Source organism: Rana temporaria, chromosome 8 (genome assembly GCF_905171775.1).
Source record: "Rana temporaria chromosome 8, aRanTem1.1, whole genome shotgun sequence".
NCBI classification, from domain to species: Eukaryota; Metazoa; Chordata; class Amphibia; order Anura; family Ranidae; genus Rana; species Rana temporaria.
Window position 1 is genome coordinate 107,408,633 of NC_053496.1, and position 14,591 is coordinate 107,423,223.

Below are 14,591 nucleotides of genomic sequence, written 5' to 3' on the forward strand. Positions count from 1 at the left end.
CACAGGTATTGAGATTATTTTACTGGGTGTGTACTAGAAGTATTGTAGGCCGGCCTGGGGTTCCCCTTTTGCCACAGCATCCCACACACACCACAAGTTGTTGGGGAGTCTGTTTAATCTGTGCATATTGTTACTTATTGCTTTCATTGGTTTCATAGTGATTATTTCTTTAAACTGTTTCAGCCAAGTAAACTACAAATGGAACTGTGCTGTGTATTCCTGTGGAGTTATTCCATTAATAACATTGCTAGGTGTGTCAGAGGGGCTGGGACAATTCATTGGGGTTGAAAGGCAGATTAACGGACTGAACAAACAAACGCAGCTCCTTCAGGGTTTTGCTACACGTGGGGGCTCGTCCAGGATTCTGTTGCTCTGCAATCAACTCACCTACAAGTGCCAGGATGGACCCTGCCACTGCTATACAGTAGTGTGAGGAGAAAGGCGCCCAATCAGAATCGAGGATGGTGATTGAACTTCCAGGGGAGGTCTGGGCTGAGGAACAAATTAGCCAAGCTGTGAAAACACTATCCCCAGACAGGCAGGTGTGGGTGATTGCTGTCAAAACAGACCATGGGACCTCTCGCACCTATGCACTACTAGAGTGGAAACAAGGAATCCCTGAAAACTTTAAAGGTGTCGGTGTGCAATTGGCTAACATGACGGAGCTTTGTGTAGTCAAGCTGAATCAAATAGAGAGGATGTTCCCTCCCTGTCACCTCTGGCCACGATTGGACCAGAACTCTTTGTTCAAAATGTCAGAGAGACCCTCCAACATACTCGGTAACTGGGTATCGGAAGCTCAGGGTTTTCTCTGGAAGACAACCAGTGTCTACAGGGGAAGACAGCTTTGAAAAGTGGCTGGACCAGGCCGCACAAGCCTTGGATGAATGGGACATTCCTGAGACCCACAAGAAACATAGAATCATAGAGAGCTTGAAACGGCCAGCCTCAGAAGCCATCCGCAATTTGAAGCTCAGCAAGCGAGATTGTGTTGCTCAGGACTATCTGAACATTTTGCAAGATGTGTTTGGGCGCACAGTGAAAGCTTCTGATCTTATTTACCAGTTGGAGCACACTTACCAAAATGTGGGAGAGAAGCTGTCAGAGTATCAGAGGGGCCCAAGAAGTTTTTAAGCACTACGGTTGCTCAGGTGCAGAAGGCAGCAAACCAAGGGATTTGTTTCAACTGCGGAGGAGTCGGACATTATCGACAAGTATGCCCAAGCCCAGTGAAGGCTGAAACACAATATTGAAAGCTGGCGGGAAACTCCAGAGGGCCCGGGTGAAGGAGTCAACCGGTTGCTCATCTACATTAGCTAGCTCCAAAACACACAACAAAGCTGGGAGACCGCAGCGGGAGTCCAAACCTCTGCAGTCAAACTGACCTTTGACCCTTCTGTAGCTGGGTAGGCTGAGACCTTTGACACTTTGGCAGTGGTCTGTCCCGGGTCTGTCCCCTAGGGGCTAGTAAAAGTTCCCTCATTAACACCTCTTGCCCAAGAGCAGGACACTCCAACTACAGGTGTGCACCCCATGTTGAGACAAGCCTATCAGTGCCTGGTGCAAGAACAGAAGGCCCCAGCTGAAGAAGTGGGTAAGATCTGGCGCTTGGACTGGAGTGAGAAAGTGTTGCAGCCCAGAGATGTAGCTTGTTTGAGAGCGTCAGTCAAGCCTAATTGGAAGCAACCAGGCCCTTTCATTGTCCTTGAAGCTGACAGGCAATAAGAAGACATGGGGGTGGAGATAAATCCTGAAGTGGAGTGAGAGCAATAGATACAGCACCAGACCTCCTGTGTAACTCTAAACTGGTAACTTGTAAAGACTTTAAAAGCGTTGCCTATGGAGATTGTTAGGTATCGTAATTTGGCCCTGTTCCATGGGCAGACGCAATTTTAAAGTGTTTGGTATCTATTTACTCAGCATAACATTATCTTTTATAATTTAACAGTTGGGTATTATATTGTGCCTTTGTGCATTAAAAACCATTAAAGTGTATTTTTTCCCCAAAAATTTTCATATGAAAAACGGCTGCAAATATCGTCTGATATCGTCATATATATATATGCAAAACCCACTATTTTATTGTCTAGGGCAGGGATATCTAATTAGCGGACCTCTAACTGTTGCAGAACTACAAGTCCCATGAGGCATAGCAAGACTCTGACAGTCACAAGCATGATATCCAGAAGCAGAGGTAGGATGGGACTGTTTTGCAACAGTTGGAGGTCCGCCAATTGCATAACCCTGGTCTAGGGTCTCTGAAAAAAATATATAATGTTTGGAGGTTCCAAGTTGTGTTCGTTGTTTTCTTTTTTTTTTACACGTAGGGGAGGAATGCCAGAATTGGCCTGGACTGGAAATTGACAATTTAGCATTAGGAGAGTGTTTACCTGACCAAGCTGTTGCTGGCCTTTCATTGTCCAGCCATAAGCTGGGAGAATTGAGGTGACCATGCTGTGTTGCTTAACGGCAGCAGAGAAAGGTCAGGCTGACTGTGTTATATGGTAGGGCTGTGTAAATCACAGGAGTGCATGGATACGAATCAACTCCAATGCAACAAAAGTCAGGTTCTTTATGCACCATTCCAGCCATCCACCCACCCACCGACCCACAGCAGGGAGCCAGGCCAGCCACCCACCCACTGACCCACCACAGGTTGCACAGTGCCAGCCACCCACCCACTGACCCACAGCAAGGAGCCAGGTCAGCCACCCACAGCAGGGTAGCAGGCAGCCACCCACAGAAGCCAGCCACCCATAGTGACCCACTCACAGCAGGGCCAGGGTGACAGCCACCCATGGTGACCCACCCACAGCAGGGCCAGGGTGCCAGACACCTATGGTGACCCACTCAACACCAGGAAACCAGTCAGCCACAGCAGGGTGCCAGCCAGACACCCATAGGACCCAGCCAGCCATGGTGACCCATCCACAGCAGGATGCCAGCCAGCCACCCCTGGTGACCCACCCACACCAGGGAGCCAGACAGCCACAGCAGGGTGCAGGCCAGCCACCCACAGGAGCCAGCCAACCACAGAAGACGCATGAGCCAGCCACAGACGATGCGGGAGCCAGCCAGCCACAAAAGACGTGGGAGCCAGACAGCCACAGGGGATGTGGGAGCCAACCACAGCTACAGTACCCATAGTTAAGGTAAGAGAAGCTCTACACAGTGCCAATTTATTTCTACTTTGTGAGAGGTTGGAGCAGGGGTGAGAGTTATGGTACAAGGAGGGGTCCCATGAAGACCCGAGTGAATGAAGGTGTTCACTGTACACTGTAAAAAGAGGCCCCCTCCAGGTCACATTATACTCATTGTAAGTCTCTAATGGGGCCTGGAAGGGACTCTTTCTAATAGATTCTATAATGGACACTGAATGGGCCTCTGTTAGAGAGAGACCCCCTCCAGGTCTCATTAGACTCCTTTTGAAGTCTCCAATGGGTCCTGGAGGGGGTCTCTCTCTAACAGAGACTTTCTAATAGACACTGTTAGAGAGAGACCCCCCCTCCAGGTCTTGTTAGATGCTATTGTAGTCTCTAATGGGATCTGGAGGGGACACTTTCTAACAGACTATCCAATGGACACTGATAGAGAAAGACCTCCCTCAAGGTCCCATTGGACTTTTTTTTTTTAATTGCATTTTTTTGGAGTTTTTTGTTGTTATTCTGTCTCTCACTGTTAAAATAAACCTACCATTACTTTTTACCCTCACCGTACATACACACACACACACACACACACACACACACACACACACACACACACACACACACACACACACACACATATATATATATATATATATATATATATATATATATATATATAAATATAATGTGATACACATTCCCCTCCTAGTCTTTAAATAGTGTCCTCGGTGTGAATAACGCATGTGGCTGTGACTGTCAACAGAAACCCGTGAGGTTGCCAGATGCATCATATTTACCACTTTACTAAGGTATGTGTGTCTAAAAAAACACAAATTTTCTCAAAGCTGTGTTTTTATTGGTATACTATTATGTTTTAACCAAGACTTGGGTGTTCACTTGGGTGTTTTATTTCCAAGCAATCTGTTAGAACCAGTTTTATTTCCCCCACTGTACAGCACTGTGGAATATATTGTTCATTAAAAAACCTCAACATTGTATCCCCCAACATTAACTATCCAAGAACAATGCTTATAAACAGTATGTATAAATCATCCTTTTTTTTTTTTTTGCACTCGATTTGCTGCTCGTGTTTTATCTTGAGCGAAGAACTAATTTTTCTGTGTGGCATCTTTGCATAAAATATTGTACAGATGTAAATCCTACAATTTAATGACTTGTACTGAAAAAAAAAAAAACCTTGCTTCGGTTATATTTTAACTGGCCTTTCGTTAAGGATGTAGCAGCCAATAAATTGATTTCACAATAGAATGTGCATTAATAACAGTTATTTTCTAGCATAGAAAATATGAAGATTGAAATATCCTAATATTTAGGTGATTTAGAACACTTTTATGCACTGCAGAAAATATATTACTATTATTCAAAACCACATGACTGGGGTATTGCCCAAGTAGCGGCTGTCATGCCATTTAGAGATTTTACCCTTTCCTTTCTTCTCCTCCACCTCACCTCTATTTAAAATGTAAATGATTCAGACTAGACATGTGCAGACTGGAATATTTTGTTTCGTTTTTTCGTTTTCGTTTGGAAAATACATTTATTTAGTTACTCCCAAAAATCGTTTTGATTTATTTCGTTTTTCGTTTCGGGGAATAGCTTTCGTCCGAAAATCCAATAATACTTGGTTTCTGTCGAATGGTCAAAGGAATATTCGACGGAACGTCGAATCTTTGTTGGTTGCTGTCTAATGGTCAAAAATATTCGACGGAACGTCGAATCTTTACGCCGAATCGAATTTCCGTTCGAATATTCCGCCTACAAGAATTCTAATGTTGTATGACTAGTAATAATGTCGAATCTATTTTCTCTATAATGTCGAATCTATTTTCTCATAAATCGAAATCTATTCTCTGTAATGTTGAATCTAATATTTCTATAGTGTCGAATCTTTTCTCTATAATGTCGAATCTTTTCCCTATAATGTCGAATCTCTCTATATCAAATTTTTACCGCAACGAAAACGAAAATAAAGCATTTTTTATGTCGTATCTTTCGGTTTTCGTTTCTTGCACTTTCGTTATCGTTTGTTAAAACTATAACAAAAAAAAACAGATTTTCGGACGAAAATGCATTCTAACGAAAACGAATGCACATGTCTAATTCAGACCAGACATACTTTTTGGGTTTAAATGGCCATAGCAGCCCTTTATTACAACAACCAACCATGAAGATCACATAATATAAGAGGTATTAAACAATATGTCTTTGGATTTTTAAAGGCACACTTAACTAGCTGTATCTGGCACCACCTTGCCTTCCCATGGTCCCCAGCCACAACTTATGCCCTGTACACACGATCAGTCCATCCGATGAACGGTCTGATGGACCGTTTTCATCGGTTAACCGATGAAGCTGACTGATGGTCAGTCGTGCCTACACACCATCGGTAAAAAAAATTATCGAGTCAGAACGCGGTGACGTAAAACACAACGACGTGCTGAAAAAAACGAAGTTCAATGCTTCCAAGCATGCGTCGACTTGATTCTGAGCCCGATGGTTGTGCCTACTAACGATCGTTTTTTTTTTCTATCGGTTAGGTATCCATCGGTTGAATTTAAAACAAGATTGCTTTTTTTAACCTATGGATAAGTAACCGATGGGGCCCACACACGATCGGTTTGGTCCGATGAAAATGGTCCATCAGACCGTTCTCATCGGTTTGACCGATCGTGTGTACACGGCATGACACTCATGGACAATTGTTTGGCAAATTCTCCAACCGATACTGCCAACTGTCCCAAATGTATTACTTCTGACCTTATTAGGGCAGGTACACCTATACCAGAGTTGGGCCCAACCCATCGTACTCCAGAGAATGTAACCAACTCCACCTTCAAAAACCCTACAACCTCTGCCCGCTGCTACGACATCCTCAGTCCCCCCCTCAAACCAACATTAAAGTAACTTAAACCTACAGTCCCTAGCCTGTTCGTAAGAGGGAGACCCCCTGTAAATAAAGTCCCCATACCGAAATAAATGTGCGGGAGGGTGGCAGAATGTTATCTGATGCTGTCCCCTGGTCCAACTGACAAATTGCCTATCAGCCCATTACATGGCATGCATGTAGGCATCTAGACATGGTGAAGATGACTTGCTGAAGTTCAAACCGAGCATAGGGAAGAAAAGGGAATTTAGGTGACTTTAAACATGGCATGGTTGTTGGTGCCAGACGAACTGGTCTGAATATTTTAAAAACAGCTGATCTACTAGGATTTTCATGCACAACCATCTCTAGGGTTTACAGAGAATGGTCCAGAAAAAAAATATCCAGTGAGCGGCAGTTGTGTGGACTAAGATGCCTTGTTGATGTCACAGGTCAGAGGAGTATGGGTTTAAGAGGATAGAAAGGCAACAGTAACTCAAATTACCACTTGTTACAACCAAGGTATGAAAAATACCATCTCTGAACGCACAACACATAGAACCTTGAAGAAGTAGAAGACCACACCACTCCTGTCAGCTTAGAACAGGAAACAGAGGCTAGAACAAAGAACAATTGGATAGTGGGACTTTAAAGGTGCCAAGTCCTCCCTGTGGAATAATACTGACAAAGTGATGTACTGCTTTTTGGAGATTTTTTTGCTTCTATGTCTATTTTTGTTATAGACTTTTATAATACATTTCATAAAATGTTGCATCACTTTGTCAGTATTATTCCACAAGGAGAACATGGCACCTTCAAAGTCCCACTATCCAATTGTTCTTTGTTCTATCTATCTCGGGATATGGTGCCAATGATTAACTGATATACCTTATTATTATATAGGAAACAGAGGCTACAATTCCCAAAGGCTCACCAAAATTAGACAATAGAAGATTGGAAAAATGCTGCCTGGTCTTGATTTCAGCTGCATCATTCAAATGGTAGGGTCAGAAGGTGAACGGGAGTGAAACACAACTGCGGTTAGCAAAGTCTTCAATGCACCTTTCTATGTTATGTGAGATTTCAGTATTGGACCCCAGGCGTCACTCCAATCTAAGAACATGAGTTTAAACTAAATAAATTTGCATTTTCAAATATTCTAAATTACAGCTAATGCTCTACCAGTTATTGAGAATCATCAGCATATGCCCGTCTTATTATGTTCTGATGTTGCCAACCTTATGTTTCTTTAAAGGCATATTCCTTTTGCAGAAAATTAATAAATGCACCCAACACGGATTAAAAAAGAATATGTGCATGTTTTAATTGTTTGCATTGGAGCCTGCAAAGCAATACAAGTGTGATCAGTGGTTCACAGGCCATTGCAGAAAATTTCATCCAGCCACAGGTCTGTAGTGAGATATGGACCTCCAGTTACAAGGCTTAAGAGCATCAATGAACTCCAAGTGTGGTGACGTTACCACACCTGTTCTCCAGTGATATCTACAAGTGTCTCTGTCACAGATTCAGTAAGGGGAAGGATGGTTTGGGAGTTGTGGACTGCCATCATGTTTTATGTTACACTCTAAATCTGGGTGTAACATAAAATATGGTCAGAAAGGTGGACTGGTTTATAATGTGCTCCTACAGTACAGTGTAAAAATGTATTAACATATGTAATTTCCCAAAGTTGTAAAATCTCAGAGGGGGTTTTATATACAGTGCCTTAAAAAAGTATTAATACCTCCTTGAAATTTTCCACATTTTGTCAAGTGGCACATAATTGTGAAGTGGAAGGAAAATTATAAATGTTTTTTGAAATAATTTACAAATATATATCTGAAAAGTGTGGCGTGAATTTGTGTTCAGCCCCCTTTACTCTGCTACCACTAACTAAAATCTAATGGAACCAATTGCCTTCAAGAGTCACCTAATTAGTACATAGAGTCCACCTGAGTGTAATTTATTCTCTGTATACATACAGTTTTTCTGTGAAGCCCTCAGAGGTTTGTTAGAGAACCTTAGAGCACAAACAGCATCAAGAAGGCCAAGGAACACACCAGACAGGTCAGGGATAAATCTGTGGAGAAGTTTAAAGCAGGGTTAGATTATATAAAAATATCCCAAGCTTTGAAAATCTCACAGAGCACTGTTCAATCCATCATCTGAAAATGGAAAGAGTATGCCACAACTGCAAACCTACCAAGACATGGCCATCAAATTGACAGGACAGGCAAGGAGAGCATTAATGAGAGAAGCAGCCAAGAGGCCCAATATTAACTCTGGAGGAGCTGCAGAGATCCACAGCTCAGGTAGGAGAATCTGTCCACAGTACAACTATTGGTTGTGCTCTCCACAAATCTGGCCTTTATGGAGGAGTGGCAAGAAGAAAGCCATAAGTAGTCCAGTTTGCAGTTTGCGAGAAGTCATCTGGGGGACACAGCAAGCATGTGGAAGAAGGTGTTCTGGTCAGATGAGACGAAAATTAGACTTTTTGACCTAAAAGCATAACACTATGTGTGGAAGAAAACTAACACTGCACATTACCCTGAACACACTATCCCCACTGTGAAACATGGTGGTGGCAGCTTAACCACTTAAGCCCCGGACCAATATGCTGCTAAATGCCCAAAGGCGTTTTTACAATTCGGCACTGCGTCGCTTTAACAGACAATTGCGCGGTCGTGCGATGTGGCTCCCAAACAAAATTGGCGTCCTTTTTTCCCCACAAATAGAGCTTTCTTTTGGTGGTATTTGATCACCTCTGCGGTTTTTATTTTTTGCGCTATAAACAAAAATAGAGCGACAATTTTGAAAAAAAAATTCAATATTTTTTACTTTTTGCTATAATAAATATCCCCCAAAAACATCTATAAAAACATTTTTTTTCCTCAGTTTAGGCCGATACGTATTCTTCTACCTATTTTTGGTAAAAAAAATCGCAATAAGTGTTCATCGATTGGTTTGCGCAAAATTTATAGCGTTTACAAAATAGGGGATAGTTTTTTTGCATTTTTATTAATTTTTTTTTTTTTACTACTATTGGCGGCGATCAGCGATTTTTTTCATGACTGCAACATTATGGCGGACACTTCGGACAATTTTGACACATTTTTGGGACCATTGTCATTTTCACAGCAAAAAATGCATTTAAATTGCATTGTTTATTGTGAAAATTACAGTTGCAGTTTGGGAGTTAACCACAGGGGGCGCTGTAGGAGTTAGGGTTCACCTAGTGTGTGTTTACAACTGTAGGGGGGTGTGGCTGTAGGACTGACATCGATCGAGTCTCCCTATAAAAAGGATCACTCGATCGATACGCCGTCACAGTGAAGCACGGGGAAGCCGTGTTTACACACGGCTCTCCCCGTTCTTCAGCTCCGGGGAGCGATCGCGACGGAGCGGCTATAAACGAATAGCCGCGCCGTCGTCCCGGATCGCTCCCCGAGGGAATCTGCACGCAGCGGGGGGGCCGTCCCGATCGGACCCCCCACCCGCTAGAAGGCAAGGACGTATATATACGCCCTTCTGCCTGTCCGTGCCATTTTGCGGACGTAAATAGTCGTGCGGCGGGCGTTAATGGGGTTAATGCTGTTGGGATGCTTTTCTTTAGCAGGGACAGGGAAGCTGCTCATAGTTGATGGGAAGATGGATGGAGCCAAATACAGGGCAATCGTAGAAGAAAACCTGTTAGAGTCTGCAAAAGACTTGAGACTGGGGCAGAGGTTCACCTTCCAGCAGGACAATGCCCCTAAACATACAGCCGGGGTTACAATGGAATGGTTTAGTACAATACATATTCATGTGTTAGAATGGCCTAGTCAAAGTCCAAACCCAAATACAATTGAGAATCTGTGGTAAGACTTGAAAATTGCTGTTCACAGATACTCCCCATCCAATCTGACAGAGCTTGAGATATTTTGCAAAGAAGAATGGGCAAAAATGTCACTCTCTAGATGTGCAAAGCTGGTAGAGACATCCCCAAAAAGACTTGCAGCTGTAATTGCAGCGAAAGGTGGTTCTACAAACTATTGACTCAGGGGGGCTGAATACAAATGCACGCCACACTTTTCACATTGTTATTTGTAAAAAAAAATTAAAAAACATTTATCTTTTTCCTTCCCATTCACAATTATGTGCCACTTTGTGTTGGTCTATCACATAAATTCCCAATAAAATACATGTCTTTGGTTGTACCATGACTAAATGTGGAAAATTTCAAGGGGTATGAATGCTTTTTCAAGGCACTGTAATATATGCCTTATTTTCTCCACTGGGAGATGTACCCTTTTTAAGCTAGAAAAAACAACAGCATCAGGTAGAAATCAGGTACACTGTTACGTCTGGTTATCTGCATCCCTGACACCACTGCCCGCTAAATTGCTTATTGATAAATTAGCCTATTTAGGAACGAGTGATGCCGGCATTACAGTTATTAATGAAGCTGGCGTACAAAGACATTAAGAAGTAGCCTGGCTGCAAGATTGCGTCTTCATGTGTGAATAATGTACGCTTCAATTATACAACTTCAAAATTGACTTGAGAACAAGGGAGAGATTTAAAGAACAAGAAAACAAAGTGAAGGTTAATGCATTATTACAAACCACCTTTGTTTTCTTTTCGCTTTCAGCACATCTGTATTAATTACTACTACTTCACACCTACGTTACACTTAAAACATAATTTTTTGTGATAAGTAATTTATTGTATAGATTAAATCCACTCCAAACTCATAAACTTGATGCTCAAGTCAAAGTTTCTCACACTAACCTAAAGTGCAAATCATTGCAAAGTGCCTATTTACTCACCATGCTCATGCAGGCCCTTTACCACCTTGTCCCCCAACTCCCTGGATTCCTGAACACACTCAAGGAACACCTGATGAGGTAGAGGTAGCTGGACAAGTGGTGCCCACAACTTTCAAAACCGGTGTATAGGCAAGCACGAAGGAGCCCACTAGCAAAGCAGCTCTGTCTAGAGTGGTCAGATACAGTTTAGTTCCACTTTAAATACCCACTTGACGAGCAGGTCAGAATTGTTATTTATTTTTACCAAGATTCCCAGCTATGTACGGCCTGCTTATGTTCACTGACCCAGAGGTCTATAAGACCTCTTTGCACACCCCTATCCCCTATTTAAGTTTACATGCACTAAACTATCTTGAGGGTTTTGTATGGCAGTGATTTTAGCCTGTCATGATAGTAGTGAAAATCATGAACATCTAGGTATTATAAGTACTGTATATTGACACCGCAGGAGTATTACTATTATTATTAATATAAATGGGGGGGGGGGAATAACTGACTGATGAGACAAATATATTTAAACAGGTGATAATCGAACTCTAAGGATCCACAAAAATAAAAGTATGACTCTACTAAGATATTTTCTTGCCATATAATTTCTACTTCTTCATGCAGCTGTTCTATAATGAAAATTGGAGCGCTGGGAGCGAGTACCTATCACCAGCTCATAAAAGTACCCGAGTACTTGAAACCAGCTTATCAGAGTACCCGAGTACCTGTCACCAGCTCATCAAAGTACCCGAGTACCTGTCACCAACCCATGACTCATAGAATATAGTTTGGGGTGTTTGGTTTTCAAAATGGTGTCATTTTGTGGGCGTTTTCATTGTCCTGGTGCTCCAGGACCTTCAAACGTGTGATAGATTGTCTGGACACTAAGGCCCGGATTCAGAGAGATCGGCGCATCTTTAGATAGGCGTAGCGCATCTCATATGCGCTACGCCATCGTAACATTGAGAGGCAAGTACAGTATTCACAAAGCACTTGCTCCCATATGTACGCCGGCGTAACGTAAATGGGCCGGCGTAAGCACGCCTAATTCAAAGTAGCAAGGCAGTGGGCATGTTGTATTACAATTAACCCTGACCCCATGTAAATGCATGGCCGAACGAACGGCGCATGCGCGCGCATGCTCAGAATCACGTCGCAAATACTCCCTAAGATACGTCGGCTCAATGCTTTAGACGTGAACGTAACCTACACCCAGTCTCATTCACGTACGACTTACGCAAACGACGTAAAATACGACGCTGTTCACGCGCCCATACCTTAACATGACTTACCCCTGCTTTATGAGGGGTAAAGTTACGCCGGACGTATGCCTTACGCAAACGGCGTAGCTTACTGCGACGGGCGCAAGTATGTTCGTGAATCGCGTATCTAGCTTATTTACATATTCGACGTGTAAATCTACGGAAGCGCCCCTAGCGACCAGCGTAAATATGCACCCAAGATACGACGGCGTAGGAGACTTACGTCGGTCGTATCTTGGCATGATTCAGGCATATCTGCTTTTGTGAATAAGCGTATAGATACGACGGCGCACATTTGGACTTACGACGGTGTATCTGGAGATACGTCGTCGTAAGTCCTTTCTGAATCCGGGCCATTATGTGTAATTTATGCTCCTAAAACGCCTGACGGTGCTCCCTGCGTTTTGGACCTCTGTATGTGGCCAGGCTGTGTAAAAGTCTCACACATGTGGTATTGCCATACTCAGGATGAGTAGCAGAATATATTTTGGGGGATCATTTTTCTATGTACATGCTATGTGTTTTACAAATTGACAAGTAAATACGTTTTAATTTTCTTTCCACGTTTTCCAAAAAACTTTTGGAAAAAAAATGACATGTTCAAAATACTCATTATGCCTCACAGAATATACAGTGGGGCAAAAAAGTATTTAGTCAGCCACCAATTGTGCAAGTTCTCCCACTTAAAAACATGAGGCCTGTAATTGTCATCATAGGTATACCTCAACTATGAGAGACAAAATGTGGAAACAAATCCAGACAATCACATTGTCTGATTTGGAAAGAATTTATTTGCAAATTATGGTGGAAAATAAGTATTTGGTCTCCTCTACAAACAAGCAAGATTTCTGGCTCTCACAGACCTGTATCTTGTTCTTTATTTTTTTATTTTTTTAAACATTAAACAATGCCAAGAATTACACAAGCGTGCAAGTTGATATAATAAATTCCATAGGACCACAAAAACTGGCAACGCGTAGTGTGTACTCCTATTCAAACTGCTCAAGCTACAGAGTCTGCCTGTCAGAAAGCGCAAGGAGGTTTCTATAGCATCTTAGTGCAAACCATAAGGCAATAGAATGCAGTTTATGGTGTATCTTCTTCTTTAATAGGCTCCTCTGTCCTCCACTCTTTACCTGTATTAATGGCACCTGCTTGAACTTGTTATCAGTATAAAAGACACCTGTCCACAACCTCAAACAGTCATACTCCAAACTCCACTATGGTGAAGACCAAAGAGCTGTCGAAGGACACCAGTAACAAAATTTTAGACCTGCACCAGGCTGGGAAGACTGAATGTGCAATAGGCAAGCAGCTTGGTGTGAATAAATCAACTGTGGGAGCAATAATTAGAAAATGTAAGACCAATGATAATCTCCCTTGATCTGGGGCTCCACGCAAGATCTCACCCCATGGGGTCAAAATGATCACAAGAACGGTGAGCAAAAATCCCAGAACCACACGGGGGGACCTAGTGAATGACCTGCAGAGAGCTGGGACCAACGTAACAAAGGCTACCATCAGTAACACACTACGCCGCCAGGGACTCCTGCAGTGCCAGGCGTGTCCCCCTGCTTAAGCTAGTACATGTCCAGGCCCATCTGAGATTTGCTTGGATGATCCAGAAGAGGATTGGGAGAATCTCATATGGTCAGATAAAACCAAAGTAGAACTGTTTGGTAGAAACACAACTCGTCGTGTTTGGAGGAGAGAGAATGCTGAGTTGCAACAAAGAACACCATACCTACTGTGAAGCATGGGGGTGGTAACATCATGCTTTAGGGCTGTTTCTCTGCAAAGGGAACAGGACAACTGATCCGTGTACATGAAAGAATGAATGGAGCCATGTATCGTGGGATTTTGAGTGCAAACCTCCTCCCATCAGCAAGGACATTGAAGATTAACGTGGCTGGGTCTTTCAGCATGGCGATGATCCCAAACACAACGCCCGGGCAATGAAGGAGTGTCTTCGCAAGAAGCCTTTCAAAGTCCTGGAGTGGCCTAGCCAGTCTCCAGATCTCAACCCCACAGAAAACCTTTGGAGGGAGCTGAAAGTCTGTGTTGCCCAGCGACAGCCCCAAAACATCACTGCTCTAGAGGAGATCTGCATGGAGGAATGGGCCAACATACCAGCAACAGTGTGTGAGAACCTTGTGAAGACTTCCAGAAAACGTTTGACCTCTGTCATTGCCAACAAAGGATGTATAACAAAGTATTGAGATTAACTTTTGATACTGACCAAATACTTGTTTTCCACCATAATTTGCAAATAAATTATTTCCAAATCAGACAATGTTTCCACATTTTGTCTCTCATAGTTGAGGTATACCTATGATGACAATTACAGGCCTCTCTCATGTTTTTAAGTGGGAGAACTTGCACAATTGATGGCTGACTAAATACTTTTTTGTCCCACTGTACATTGGGGTTTTTGCTTTCCAAAATAGGATAATTTTGTGGGCAATTCCACTGTCCTGGTGCTCAGAGACCTTCAAAGGTG